Source organism: Pinus tabuliformis, chromosome J (genome assembly GCF_031772625.1).
Source record: "Pinus tabuliformis cultivar Carrire ecotype Pingquan chromosome J, CPIR1, whole genome shotgun sequence".
NCBI lineage: Eukaryota > Viridiplantae > Streptophyta > Pinopsida > Pinales > Pinaceae > Pinus > Pinus tabuliformis.
Genome location: NC_142295.1, coordinates 1,192,513,589 through 1,192,521,199, shown reverse-complemented (window position 1 = coordinate 1,192,521,199; position 7,611 = coordinate 1,192,513,589).

Genomic DNA, 7,611 nt, shown 5'->3' with positions numbered 1-7,611 from the left:
CAACTTTTCTTTTTTCTTTTTCTTTACAACTCTCCTTGTCATAGAAATCCTTCAATTCCAACATTCCCTAATCTACTTTGGTTGTCTTCCTTTACTGGTCTAACTATAAATATGTCTTTTCTTCTTATTGGCTTTTCCTCACTTCTTTCTCACTTTTCCTCTTCTTGCTACTACCTTAATTTCTCATCTTGCATTTATTTTGTGTCAAATTTCTCATCTTGTATTTATTTTCTTTCAATTTCTTCCATCAATATTATCTCTTCAAGCCTCCTAGGTTCTTCTCCTTCCGTTTTGGTTCTTTCCACTTTAACTAGCCTACTATTTAATTCATCAAAGTGTTCATCTAAGAACATGGCACTAAAACTTTACTATGCTTAGGGTTTTCAATTTTACCTGAACCAGATCACAATCTTTGATATTTTCGCGTGAGAATTCATCCTCCCGCTATTGATTTTTATATGTCTAAGACGGGGAGATTAAGTTAATGTGCTCAACTACAAACCCTTTAGGAAACCTCATATCAGTTCTTTATGTATCCCTTAAGCCATGAAACCAAGCCAAATTTTCTTCATTCAAACCATGTTCGTACCATGTTACTATGTTTAGTCATGCCAAATCGTTCTCTTCGTTCGTAACATACTTTAACAATGGATGTTTGTTGTCTCTTCAGGTGTCAAGAACTATGTAGAAACCATTGAAAGCGTGTTGTCATTGCCCATTGAACAATTTAGTGAAACTTACTCGTCCCTCTCTGGCTCATTATCAAATTTCGATATTTAAAATATGTGACCCTCTGATCTTTTGAACAAATAAACAGTAGGATTTAGTTTAACCACATGGTAATTTGGTTAATGCATGTTGTTCACATGCAGTGTAATTGATAAATAACTCAGTATACAATATTTTAATCTTGATATGGATTCTCTCACCTTATCAACATCGAAGCATCCACATGCATACATTTCTTAATCTCAGACTGTGCACGGCCAACTGATACCATGGAAACTGTTATCAACTTTCGATCTTTAAACTAAATTGACCCTCTGATCCATTGAACGAATGGATTGTAGGGTTTGGTTTAACTACAAGTGGAATAGAAATGATTAGTGATTTACTTGCTTTGTTGAAGATTTGGCCAATGCATTTGGTTCAAAGGAATTGTCTTTGATGAATGGCTCGACAGGCCGCAATTTAATCTTGAGAAAGGATTTGCTCATGCAATCAATATCGAATCATTCATAACCACATGCATACATTTTTAATCTCCGACTGTACATGCCCAATTCATACCATGGAGACAGTTAAAATAACAGGGAGAGACCCATGACAAGAGAATCAGAAATCCAGGACTTGTCATTCATGGTTTTGTATACCCAGATCACCTTTGAAAATAATATTGTCCTTGTGCTTCATTGCTTTATCTTTTTTTAGTGCTTGAAGCAGTTGTCAAGTATAAATAGTCCCGTCCATGATTGGACTATAAAATTTGTAAGATTAAATCTCCCCACTTAACCGTGAACCACATTCTTGAGAGTCGGAACTGCTTCATCACCTTGTATATCCAGATCTTCCTTGCCAGCTTATCCTTAACCTCTCTATATATACCCAAATAAATATTCCAGGCCTATTATGAACTTGTCCTCTACCCGCTCACCACAACCACATTACCCATAAATTGCTTTGAGAACAATCTTTCATGACATAGTTGAATTCGTCACAATTTACCTGAACGAATGTCATGAGAATGGATCCCACTTTACCTCAATGAATGTCAAATAATATTTTGAACCCTAGAATTCATGTGGCTGCAATGGGATTATTCTTAGTGAAAATTAGTTTCCTCATCCAAAATCGATTTCTTCCTATGAGAGAGGAGAAAGCAAATTCAGTGTTCCGGCTCACGACATGGTATTACCTCGTGATATTTGAGGTAAGTTTAATTATTATTTTTTATCGGTGTGATTTAAGCAATCGTCTATCATATTTGTCCTCTCACACATATATCTATTTGTTGTGTCTATAAGTTTCCTCAAAAAAAGTAATACGGCCTATTCAAAAGATAGCATATATGATCTTCATCACTTACATTAGTGAATCTTCACACGTTAACTCTGTAAAATTAGACGTACATTTAAACAAAAAAAACCCTCTGCCAAACATAATTAAAAACAGCATGGACATAGACACTTATAAATTAAACAAGTAAAAACTAAAAACATTAACAAGACATTTGAAAACATTATAAACAAGTAAAACTTAAAACTAAAAACATTAACAAGACATTTGAAAACATTACTACGCAAAATAGTGCCCACTGCAAATCCGTTATTGTCTCAAACAACCCACACCCTGTATCTCATTGCTTCCTCCTAACATCTATCTATCCTTTTGTCGGCAGTAGTATTTATTTGGCCGGAGCAGGTAGTTTTCCTCCTCACCTCTTACTACCATTGTATGGTGGTCTCATGGCGGAAGTATCAAGTATCAAACAACTACGTAGTGATCGAGCAACATCTTTTTCATATAAAATAAAAGGATGTGATAATCGAATGGTTAATATTGCATATTTCGTTGTTCCGTTGGATGAAATTAAATTAGTGTGTGGCTTATAACGAAGAACAACCATATTGTAAGTTGTTTTGAACTAAAATATTCCTTCAGTCCGACGTAACTCCAAATTTGGAGGTGAACATAAAGTGACCAACGCCATGGTCTTTCGTATTAAATGGCGGTATTTATGGAATAATTATGATACAGAGAAACAACCATCAACCATTAATTAAATAGCAACTAAATAAAGTTCCTTCTAAGACAGAATTGTATTCCTAATATAGTATAGCATATATGATTAGTTCCTATAGGTGTGGAGTTGATTTCACTAAAAAAAAAATTAGTAGACTAGTGTGGAGCTTTGCATAACATATTTTGTTTTATAACAAATCAATATAATCATCATATTTTGTTTTTTTGTTTTATGACCAATCAAACAATGTTATATGAAAATGGATATTGAAACATGGACATTGATTCCATTGTCGCTTGAAATTGATATTAAAAGCTTGAAATTGATATTAAAAGCTTGAAATGGTGATGCGAAAATGCAATTCCAAGAACCGATTAATTGTAAGGACTCTGGACACCACATATCTCCACAATGGTATGATATTGTCCACTTTGGGCCTAAGCCCTCATGGATTTGCTTTTGGACTTACCCCAAAAGGCCTCATACCAATGGAGATATTTGTCCATCCTTATATATCCATGATCCTCCCCACCTCTAGTCAATGTGGGACTTTGGTCGTATACCCAATAATCCTCCCCTCGAACAAAGGACCATCGAGCCTCCCGTCAAACGATTATCCATCCGTCCACTCTCTGCCAACCAGGATTCTCCGCTCCAATGCGTTGGAAGCACACGCCTTACATGGAGCACCACCTGCCTCGAGAGCTTGCTCTATCCCAGTTCAACTCCTCTTCACCGTGTTGGGACCAGGACACGTCCATGAAGAATCCGGAGCACACCTCCTGTCTAACCGAGCTCATCCACGGATCCCATCGTGATATTACCGGGGCCCACCACCTTTGTTCGGTATTCCGAGGATTCATCCACTTAGCTAACTTCGGGGCATGGCTCTGATACCACTTGTAAGGACTCTGGACACCACATATCTCCACAATGGTATGATATTGTCCACTTTGGGCCTAAGCACTCATGGATTTGCTTTTGGACTTACCCCAAAAGGCCTCATACCAATGGAGATATTTGTCCATCCTTATATATCCATGATCCTCCCCACCTCTAGTCAATATGGGACTTTGGTCGTATACCCAACATTAATTAATCGTTTATGTGCTAAGAATTACGACTAAATATTATGTCAAAATCAGTAACCATTATCATCATCTTTCAACCAGTGCACTGACATGATACATATGGATTTAGAAATGAGCATATTTCGCAAGGAATTCTTCTTCCCCATGGCATTTGTTACCCACATTAATTAATAACAACTTTCAATGCCACTAACTCACTAAAATAAATTATTGAGAGTGGAGGTAGGTATAAGGAGGAAGTTGTTTGGGGAAGTTGTGCGGAGGTGGTTGTGCATAGAAAAGGTCTGTGGAGAGATTTCAATGTGCATAAAGATTTGAGCGGGTATAATTAATTAATTAGAAGTAGAGGCAAGAACAATATTGCATCACAACTATTAATATTATTAATATATCAATGATTTGAATTGTTAAGATCAATATAAAATATTTGACCTAAATTGCAACAAATCGTTAATATAATTGGTTTTTTCATGATGTTATAGTAATATACCTAATAAGACCTAAATTTGCATTGAATATTAAGGGTTACCTGTAAATGAATATACAAGTTAGGATGCTAGTTTTAGTCCTCAATCAATGAGTGATAGCACATGCTTTATATGTACTCAATCTCACACTGTTAATGAATTGCTTCCACATAGTTCATTAGCTAGGTAATATTTTATAATGATTTGAGTTAGTTAAAATCATTATGAGTATTTGACGTGAACCACATTACTCTTTAACATAGATGGATTTTCTATATTATTTCTTTCAATTACTAGTAATATAATATAATTTTTTATTTATTAATATATTACTGATTCGAGTTGTCAAAATTATTATGGAGCATTTGACCTAAACCACACCAATATTTAATATTATTAGATTTTTCATATTATTCCCGTTAATTACCAGTAATAAGAATAACTTTGCTTTAAGGGTTATCTGTAAATAGATCTACAACTTAGGATGCTAGTCTTGGTATTGAATCATCCAATTATGGCACAGGATCCAGATCTATTTGAGTTCAAACTCGGTAATGAATCGCTTGATTATGCCTAGTTAGTTGGGTTGTACTAAGGTAATACTCAATAATTCATCCAATTATGGCATAGGATCCAGATCTATTTGAGTTCAAACTCGGTAATGAATCACTTGATTATGCCGAGTTAGTTGGGTTGTACTAAGGTAATACTCAATAATTTGAATTGTTGAAATTATTAGACATTATTTGACCGGAACCACACCAATCTTTAGTATTGTTAGGTTTTTCATAATATTTTTTATTAAGTGTAATAAAATATAATTATTTTCATTAGTATATTAATGATTTTAATTGTTAAAAACATTATGGAGTATTTAACCTTAAACATCTAGGTTAAATCTTTAATATAGTTAGATTTTATAATGTTGCCTTTGATTACCAACAATAGTACGTAACTCTGCTTTGACGATTCCCTATGTAAATGGATCAATAAGATGCTAGTATTGGTCCCAAATCAACAATTTATGATCTGCTTGAGCTCAAACTACCTAATCTAAAGAGTAATTATCTACTCGAGCTCAAATTGGGTAATGAACTGCTTTCACATAACACTCTCGTCTTTTGTAGTATTGACACGTTTATTGGATTTGAATCTATAAATGAAAATCTTACCTTATGCTTCCTGAAATAGGCCCACTGATCTATTGTCTCCTTAGGACGCGGCCCTCTAAACCGATGTTCCTATGCCTCGCACTTGCATAGGTTTTCAAAGTTTATAGATCTACCACAATGGACTAAAAAATATGGTGTCTTAAACTACTCATTTTGAAACACGTATAGACAGTCAAACTTAATTAATGGGAATTGGGTAAATTGAGTCAACCAACTATGGAATTAGCTCATATGACGTTACATAATATAATCTCTTCCCTTTGTATCTCCCTCTCCACCCATAACATTACTTTAGACTACATTCAAATATTAAGTCATGGAAATAAATATTTCAAATCCAAATACATTAATACAATTTCACCATATCTAAATACACTAATACAATATACACTAATACAATTTGACCAAAAAGTTAATAGCTACTAAAAATATCTAAGTGGAGAAAAGTAATGTTGGAAGATATAGAAGATGTGGTGACATGTGGAAATGGAGATGTGTTAAATAGATAGGCAAAGAAGAAAGTGAAACCAATTTGAAACACATGGCTATCTCACTTCCCATCATTAAATATATTTTATAATAAATTAGGAATTTTCTTGAATTATTTAAAATTAACCATTTATAGAGATATAAAGAAATTTTTTAAAATATTTGGACTAATAGTGTCAAAAAATATGTGTCTAAAATTAATTTTATAATTACCTCACCTAATAGGACATATTATTGTTAGAAACTATGAGTTAATCTTAACTATTCACTAGTGTTATAGGCCATTTTGTCACATTCAATCATTGAGCCTCCTAATTGGATCAATCAACATCCTATTCCCCCTTGTCACCATCTTGCAAAAATCCCTAAGCATGTTCCCTTCATACCCCTGAGTTTCAGCCCTAAACTGCTTCATCTGAGCCAGTTTGAGGACCAACACTCCCTATAAGTCTACTGGGTTGTGTTCACCTATTGGTTGGTCTAGTGTGGCCTGTGTTGGTCACCAATAGGTTGCTCCCCTTTACACCTATGTTCGTTCTAGAAATCCGGGTGAATGATTAGGATTCTGAAAGCTTCCCATTCTAGGAGTTTCCAGAAGTTGTTTCAATTACTTACCTTGGATAAAACATTTGGATCCTATCCTTCCCTACATTGGAGTTTTCACCACTCATCCTTTGATCCTATCCCTTCCATCAAAGGTGGATCTCATACCATAGATTGGTAATTGGATAAGAACTCCCAACTTACCCTACTTCTCTATATATTCCTAGCCTTCTATGTGGTTGGGGGTTGTCTTTTGGAGAGTGATTATGCCCTTATGCAGTTATAGTGAGTGGTCATCATCTCATGCATTTAGGGTCATTGGAGGTGCATATTGTGACAAGGAAAGGATAAGTCAAAAATTTGGATGAGCTCTTCTACAAGATCAACTGCCACTTATGGTTATAATCGCCTTCCATTTATATTAATGCAAAGAATTCATTTTTTTCCTACATGTGATTTTGTTATTTCATATATTTCAATACCATGTTTATCTATTGAATGAGGTACTTGAATGATACTGCATAGATCTCATAGTTTCTTGGCTTGTGTTATCTAAATGTGCAGGTTCTAATTTTGGCATTCAGAGCTGGAATTGGAGCTTCCAAGCTAAAGAAGGAGCAAAGTCTGTGAAGGATTCCAGGCAGGCCTCACTTCATCATCTATTTACTTTAAGGAAAAGCATTGTGTTCCTCGTCTCTTTGTTATTCTAGGTTAGCCACTGAACTAGGGTAGATACTTTTGTCTACAATCGTAAATTCCATATAAAAATTGATGACCATGCTGGGGAATGGAGCATTCCCTTGGTGGTATCCTTAACCATTGTGCTTGATAACCTCCTTGACAGACCTTTGTTGTGTCATCCAACCAAGAGCATACCTAGGAAGTGATTTCATTGAGTCTTTTTTGTAATTTTTGTGCCGAAATACTCTTTCCAAGGCCCAACGTACCCCATGTACCTTTGATAGAACATTGCATCTCACCCTGGCCCACTCTGCACCACCGTTGCAACACACTAGTGCCTCTTCTACACCAGCTGTGGCTCCTATTTTTGCATGAATTTTGCCTTGGTTCTTGAGCCTCTCTTTGGTCATCCTACTTCCAGTTGA